Raw genomic sequence first — 8408 nt, 5'->3', positions numbered from 1 at the left:
TTTATGGATATTTGGGAACCACTGACTAAGTTCTATAAGGAATGATAACTGATTTTATTTTATTGACCCTTAAGCATACACACATCCAGGGTGGGTGGGAGGGGGGAGGGTTTTGCATTGGAATTTCATTTGGGGAATATATGGGGGGTTTCCTGTAGGTATTACTTTTTCTGATTTTTTGGTGAGGGGGTGGGAGAAATAGTTGTCCATTAATGTCTATAAGTTTAATGTGCATTTTGTGTAAACATATGTATATTGTAATTGTTTGCACTATGGTAGTTTGGAAATTTAATAAAGATTTATAAGATAGACTGTTTATTCATTGGATAAGCAGCATAAAATATGTTTTACTCTTTGGGATCCCAATGGCTTGTTTTATGTGTCTTTTTGGATGCGGGTTTATTGGTTTTTGTTTTTTTTACTGGTTCAAAAAGATAGATGCACTAAGGACAAGCACATCAGAGAAATGGCCATTTCAAAATAAAAAGGTAGATGTTTTTCTGTTTGAAAATGCTCGCAATCGCTACTGGATTTTGGTGTGTCTTCCATAAAACGTCCAAACTTGGATTTGGACATCATGTTGAAAATGCTCTTCCATATCTGTTATAGAATATTGCACAAGCCCACATTTACACACCAAACTTTTAGTGCAACTACTTATGCCATTATTCTATAAAGTACTGACAAGGATAGAACACCCCGACATGCCCCTCCCCCATTAATGCCTGCTTTGCAGCTGCAAGCGAGAAGTTAGGCACATTCTACAGAATAAAGGCTAATTAGTGCCAAGTAGTGCTTGAAAATGACAATTGTTACTACTTATTTCCAATTACATGTCAGTTTAGAACCAATTAGCTAATTATTTTATGTGTATAATTAACCCCATTTAATAACTGGGCATGCATGTGTGTGGCTATTTCTAGAATTTGGAGGATGATATATTTTGTTTACATGTACATACATACCAATTTAGTATATGTACACTAACATCTTTTCTATTAGAAGCCTTGTCCAGATATGGATTTCTATCTTAAAAAACATATACCCCTTATGTTTGAAACATACTTCAGTGATAAGATAGATTCCTGGAATCAAGCATCTATTTTTAGGAATGCTAGGATATGCTTCCCAAGGTGTATCTGAATTTAAAAGAAACAGTGCTCCTTTGATATTTTTTCACCAATCGTCTGATAAGTCCCACACATGTTTTAATTGTGCCCGTTAAAGAGCAAGCAAAATAAAATCGCTTTCAGTTCAGCAATAAACCTGACTAATTTACTTTGTAAGTTAAAGTAGCCTTTGGCAATAAGTAACAGCACAATGTGAAATGACCACAGAGGTTTCAAGTCGATAATTTATTTCCTGTTTCTGGTCATAATAGTCCTGAGTTCCAAGCAAACACAAGACACAGTGTATCCTGTCACCAGCCAAATAGATTTCCAATATGGGCAGTTACGCGTTTCAAGAAAGATTTCCATACTACAGAAATAGACAGAGAGTTTTTTCTTCTAATTGCTTCAATGAAAGTGATGCATCCGCAGTGTTTTCATGTGTCAGATCATCTTCTAGAAGCCATCTATGCTGCAAATCGAAGAAAGGCAACCGTGATACTTTGTGGGAGTCGATGTATTCACCCCGAGGGAATTTACCATGAGTAAGCTGCCCATTTTCAAGAACGTTCACTTCAGATGCAAATGAGCCCCTCTGCAGGAAAAGATAACTGTACTTCATTCAGGTATAGCAATCTTTTTTGGCAAAAAAAAAAAAACCCATTTCCCACAAACACATCTTCACATGCTGGCTTTCACTGCATTCTGAATTAATGAGCTGCTTTTCGTGATATTACATCATAGTAGCTCCTTAATTGAGAAATTTGTAACATTCCAAGTGTAGCAGACTACATGCAAACTGTCACTATTTATAAATGGCAAAACGTGCAGATTATTTTCAAAAATGGAGCTTACGCGTGAGCAAATCCAGAAAACCCTAAAAAAAGCAATGCTTTATATATTCCAGGGCACGCTGTACATTTTTTCAGTTTAGTACACTTGCATTTTAGATGTACAATTTTCAAATATTCCATTAGTTTGATTCCTTATAAATAAATATTATTTCTAATATATAACATACAGAATTATTTATTTATTTTTAGTTTTATGTACTACTTATAACCTAAGTGGCATACATTCAGTTACTCAAGTTTTTTTCCCTATCTGTCCTGGCAGGTTCACACTCTATCTAATGTACCTGTGGCAATGGGGGACCAAGTGGCTTGCCCAGGGTTACAAGGAGTAGTGTGGGATGAAATTCATCAAGGACTCTTTTATATATTCCAGCCCCTTACCATTTATGCATTTATTTTCTCATTTAGGGTTCCTTTTACTTAAACATGTTAAGCGCTAATATGCTCTTAACATGAGGAGAAAAGGCTTACCATTAATCACGTTAGAACAGGGGTCTCAAAGCCCCTCCTTGAGGGCCGCAATCCAGTCGGGTTTTCAGGATTTCCCCAATGAATATGCATGAGATCTATGTGCATGCACTGCTTTCAATGCATATTCATTGGGGAAATCCTGAAAACCCGACTGGATTGCGGCCCTCAAGGAGGGACTTTGAGATCCCTGCGTTAGAGCGATATGCAGTGAATTGCCTGTGTCAGCACACTCTAATTGCACATCATTTTTCTTTTTCAGTTTCTTCAGGAGGGGGTATACCATGGGCAAGGAATGGACATGGAAGTGTGATCCAGTTAGCACATTCTGCTTAGTGTATGCTAAGGATTAGATGCAGTAAATGGTGCTTAAAAGTTGGTGCACCAAAAAATCGATGCTCAATGCTATTCTATACTGAGTACTCAAGGATGATTGCCTATTATAGATAGAACACTGAGGCTTGGATTCTATATTGAATCGGGCCTACACCTGCCTAAAATAAACCCGATTCTGTAACCGACGTCCATGTTATAGGTGCCGCTTACAGAACCGGGTTACTGTGGATGCAGCTGCTATATTTATTGCGGCAGGGGATCTCCCTTCAGCGATAAGTATAGCAGCTGCAGCTGCCAGTCCCCCCCCCCCCGAAGATCACAGCGGCAGAAGGGTGCCCAACACCTCCTGCAGGGAGAGGCCCTACACATGTGGACACCCCCCCCCCACACACACACACATCCCTTGCATGCAAATTTTAGGAACAACCCTAATCTCCATTGGCCATGCCCCTTTTTGGGTTGTGTTCTGTGGGATTTGGGTGCATATTGTTATAGAACATAGTGTAGCAAAATGTGTTCCCAATTCCAGATTGCTGTTGATTAATGTCAATAAGCATTCAATTATTGGCACAGGTTGGCTCCCAAGCCAATTAATTGGGTGCACATCTTGGATCAGCACCGAGCTTTGGGAATCATACGTAAAATCCAGGGGTAACTGTATAGCATGGACTTAACACGAGAGCACTTAGGGCCAAATTATAAGAACATCAGAATAGCCTTACTAGGTCATACCAATGGTCTATCTAGCCCAGTATTCCATCTCTATGGAGACCAATCTAAGTCACAAGTACCTGGCAAAACCTCAAATATTAGTAGCATTCCATGCACCAATCCAGGGCAATCACCTAGCAAAGTGGCATCTACCGCATGTCAACCAAAGTTAGACAAGGTTGGTAGAATCACACCTAGCGGCACCTAAATCAACTTATGTGCCATTAATAATGTTAGCTGCCAGTATATGAAGACAGGGCTTTCTTGGCCTAATATAATGGTGCCTAACATAGATGCCTACTGGCATTTAAGTCAATCTTTGACCAAATTCAGCCCCTAACCATATCTACTTTCTGTACAGGCGCCTCAGTATAGACACCTATGTGAGGTGGTGGGCACCTGCCGAATTAATGCCTACTGACTAATTGTTTTAAATTGGTTTAAATTGGTTTTTAAGGATGTTCTCGATTATCAGTGCCAATTAAACCAATTAAACCAAATTAACTTAGGTGTCTAGGTCAGTAGGTGCCCCAATCTAGGCAGCTACTGGTAGGCACCTTTTATAGAATCAGGGTCTTAATGCCTTCTAAATACAGAGGGGGATCTGCTCCTTAAACTAACCTTTTTCTCCTGTTCTGCAGAAACTACAAGGGAAGGAGGTAATCCTGAAGCAGACACTGCAGAGTGAAGTGATGATAACAAAGAGGGTAAACTAGCACAAGTCTGATACTTTCACTCACAAGTTTTCATTTTCAAGGTTTCAACCCCGACATCACTGACTGACATTTCTACTCATGCCAATTCAACCCCTTTTTGAGCCTTGTATCCAGGAAGTAATTTCTGGCATGTTAATTTTGACTAGCTAAAATAATTACGATCCTTCTTATTCTATAATTTGGCATCTCAATGAAATATCATTTGCACACTCAGATTTACTGACTACAAGCAATTACATGGCAAAAAGGGGTTTATAATCGAAACAGAAATACATCTAAAAACCTGCCCAAATTGGCACTTGGACAACCTAAAAGACACATGTCCAGAGACTTTTTAGGCCTCTGAATACCACTGGGCACTCGGAGCTGAAAGGGATGTTTTTGAAGGAGTGGTTAGGGCGGGATGTGGGCCAACCTAGACTTAGTCGCATAATTGAAAGTTTTATGAGGCTACCTGGATGGAACTTATACGGTGTGACTTAGGCGATCTAAAAATAGTTCTCAGAAGGTATCTAAAGTGACCAGATAACCACTGCAGGGACAAAGTACAGAACCCCACACACTCCCCCAGTGATCACTGCCCCCCTCCCAAAAAAAAACACCATAATAAAAATTGGAATAAAAATGAACATACCTGCCTGTAGAACATCAGCACCTGGCAAAGGAAAGCTTAGTAGAGCTGCACAGAGGTGGCTTAAGTAGTCTGGGGGGTGGGCTAGTTAACCATATAGAGGAGGACCCAGGCCCATAAGCCACTCTAAACATTGCATTCATACTGGAAAATGTGAGTCTACCAAAAAACCCCAAACCCTACTGTACTCCATATAGGTGGCACTTGCAGCCATAAGGGCTATTGGGGTTGTAGATAGATAGGTATAGTAGGTTTTGGGGGTATTTTGGTGGACACACCATGACCTTCAAGGGAGTTATGGTGAGATGTTTATGTGGCTCCCTTTTTGTGAAGTTCACAGCAGAGCCCTGTATGGTGCTTCACTACTCTATTGCCATGTCTGGATGGCCAGTCCATCACTTTGCTGGCCCCTCCCATGTCCAAAAGGTCTTGTTCTAGGCATTTGGGACTTGGACAATTTTTTGGATGATCAAATGGCTGGACGTAGCAGTCTGGACGATCATATGGCTGGACGTAGAAGTAGAGGATTAAAAAAATTGGGGGATGTATTTTTCGAGAATGGACTTTGGGCGCTGCTGACTTTAGGAGACTAGTGCCCTAGGTCCAAAACGTATTATGCCTCCTAGCCATGTAAGGAGCATAACCACTTTGATTATGCCCCTTAGCCATGTAGCCACTTTCATATATAAGGGTTAAATGAGCAATTGGCACTGTTTTATAAATGGCATACACAAGTTGCTTACCTTGTAAATTTAAGGGACATTCACCGAGGAGAAACATGGATAGAACCAACCTTTATGCATGCAATTTACAGAGTACAGCCCCCAAATAATCTCCAAGACAACTGCCTCTTTCCTTCTAACTCCTAGGGAAAACCTATTGTCGTACAAAGAAAAGAAAACCAGAGAGAGAGAGAGATTACCCCTTGTAGTGACATAGAATCCAGAGCTGGGAAAACTGAGAAGAATCATAAAAGATCTACAGTCACTACTCCAGGAAGATGAATTACTAAAAGAGATGTTCATAGTTCCACCTGTTCTAGTCTTCTGATAACCACCGATTCAGAATCAAAAAGTAGTGAAAAGCAAAACCCCTAATAGAAGCTTATAAAGAAGAGAATGGCACACAACCCTGCAATATGCCAAGCTGCAAACTGTGCCAGCAGATTTCACAGAACATTCAACATAAGGGGATCCTACTCATGCTCATGGGATCGACACATGGGATCTATTCACAGGGCAAAGGGAGGGGAGGGACAGTAGGGTGGGCAGACTTGATGGGCCGTGGCCCTTATCTGCCGTCTATTTCTATGTTTCTATGCTCTTTTTCAAATGTTGTATTAATATATAACAGTGCAGAAAATGTAAACATAAGAATAGTCATACTCGGTCAGACCAATGGTCCATCTAGCCCAGTATCCTGTTCCCACAGTGGCCAATCCAGGTCACAAGTACCTGACAAAAATACCAAACAGTAATAACATTCCATGCTACTAATCCAGGGCAAACAGTGGCTTCCCCCATGTCTGCCTCAATAGCAGACTATGGACTATTCCTCCAGGAACCTGTCCAAACCTTTTTTAAAACCAGCTCATTAACTGCTCTTACCACATACTCTGTCAACATATTCCAAAGCGTAACTATTCTCTGAGTGAAAAAATATTTCCTTCTATTGGTTTTAAAAGTATTTCCTTGTAACTTCATCAAGTATTCCTTAGTCTTCGCAATTTTTTGATGGAATAAAAAAATAATCCACTTCTAACCATTCAACACCACTCAGAATTTTATAGACTTCAATCATATCTTCCCTCAGCCTTCTCTATTCCTGGTTGAACCTTTGAACCTTTTCTAATTCTGCTCTATCTTTTTTGAGATACAGTGACCAGAATTAAATGCAATAATCATGGTGAGGTCACACCATGGAGCAATACACAGGCATTATAGAAACATAGAAACATGATGGCAGATAAAGGCCAAATGGCCCATCCAGTTTGCCCATCCGCAGTAACCATTATCTCTTCCTCTCTCTAAGAGATCTCACGTGCCTATCCCAGGCTTTCTTGAATTCAGACACAGTCTCTGTCTCCACCACTTCTTCCAGGAGACTGTTCCACATATCTACCACCCTTTCTGTAAAAAAGTATTTCCTTAGATTACTACTGAGCCTCTTAACTTTATTCTATGCCCTCTCATTCTTAGTCTTATTTACCATCACTTCTCTAATAATTCCTAGCATCTTGTTTGCTTTATTGGCTGCTGTCACACATTGAGAGGAAGGTTTCAGTGTATTAGCTATAATGATACCTAGATCTTTTTCTTGGGTGCTGACACCCCCCTTCCCTTCCCATCCCCCCCAGGTGGATACTAGCATCTGGTAACTGTGATTTAGGTTATTCTTCCCAATGTGCAAATCATTGCTTTTGACCACATTAAATTTCATTTGCCATTTGGACATCCAGTCTTCCAATTTCCTAAGTTTTTCCTGCAAATTTTCACAGTTTGTATGCATTTTAACAGTTTTGAAAAATTTAACCCCCCTTTTACAAGCCGCACTGGCGGCTGGCGCATTGCAATGGTGTCGAAGTCCATTAGTTTCCAATAGGCTTCACTGTGATTACCACGAGTTGTTGCACTAATCGGCTTAGTAAAATGAGGAGTTAATTACCTCATTCATTGTCCCAATTTCTAGATCATGTATAAATATGACTTTATGGTCAGAATACTAAAAGGAGCAAAAAATAAAGGGCAATCAAGATGTCAGATCAGTGCGAAGGAGCAATCTTTATTATGTAGGTCCCAACCAGGATCCTAGTTGTGGCAATTCAAGATGGCCTTCTTGAGGTTACTGTTATGCAAACAAAATAAAACAATATATCAAATCATATAAAAACATCTCACCCTTTATTTATGGCTCCTTGCTCGTCTCATGGGGCATTTTCCTCTCCTTCTTCTGGTGACCGGAATACTAAAAGGAAATTTTAAAACAGTCTAAGAATATATGACCTTTGAAGTTAAAATGATGAAACATCTTGACACCCACCAGACAGGTCATGCCCTGATCACTCATCCATCTCTATCTACTACAAATTATTTCTATAGCGCTACCAGACGCACGCAGCGCTGCACAGTCACAACGAATAAGAATAACTTATATATTCTATTTGTCATCTTTTGTCCATTTCTGACCTGAAAAAGAAGGTATTGCCTTTGAAGACTAGTCAAAAAAATGGATTTAGTTCAATAAAAAGGTACCATCTTATCTACTTTTCTGGTTTTATCTTATTTATATTGTTGCTTGAAACGTTACATAGCTATATAATAATTGGTCTAAGAATAAATCTTCCCACTCGCATGTCTACCCTGTAAAGTTGGTATCTTTATCTTGAGTTTTTTAATTAATAGAGCCCTTTTTTCTCTCTGATAGCTCACAGAAAGAAGTATTTTCTCATTTCTTTATATTCACTATAAAACCCTGTAGGACATCTTCTAATTTAATACAAGCCTGCTTTTGAATTACAATGTCTAGAAATATGCTTCATCATTACAACCTATTTTCCCACTAGCCTTATTCAAGTCTAATTTCT

General features: G+C 39.6%; 1 long non-coding RNA gene across 1 annotated transcript in view; it reads right to left on the bottom strand.

The window, feature by feature from the left end:
* Nucleotides 1–1671: 1671 nt before the first annotated feature.
* LOC117363267 overlaps nt 1672–8408 on the bottom strand; it is a 112806-nt gene continuing 106069 nt past the window's right edge. Inside the window, exons 2-4 of the long non-coding RNA XR_004540013.1 lie at nt 7723–7789; nt 5569–5701; nt 1672–1704 (exon numbers count right to left, since the gene is read on the bottom strand). This is a non-coding gene — a long non-coding RNA (uncharacterized LOC117363267). The remainder of the gene's footprint in view (nt 1705–5568; nt 5702–7722; nt 7790–8408) is intronic.

The sequence above is a fragment of the Geotrypetes seraphini genome, chromosome 7 (assembly GCF_902459505.1).
Source record: "Geotrypetes seraphini chromosome 7, aGeoSer1.1, whole genome shotgun sequence".
NCBI lineage: Eukaryota > Metazoa > Chordata > Amphibia > Gymnophiona > Dermophiidae > Geotrypetes > Geotrypetes seraphini.
Note: the sequence above shows the minus strand (reverse complement) of the source record. Positions and strands in the feature narration are given on the sequence as shown.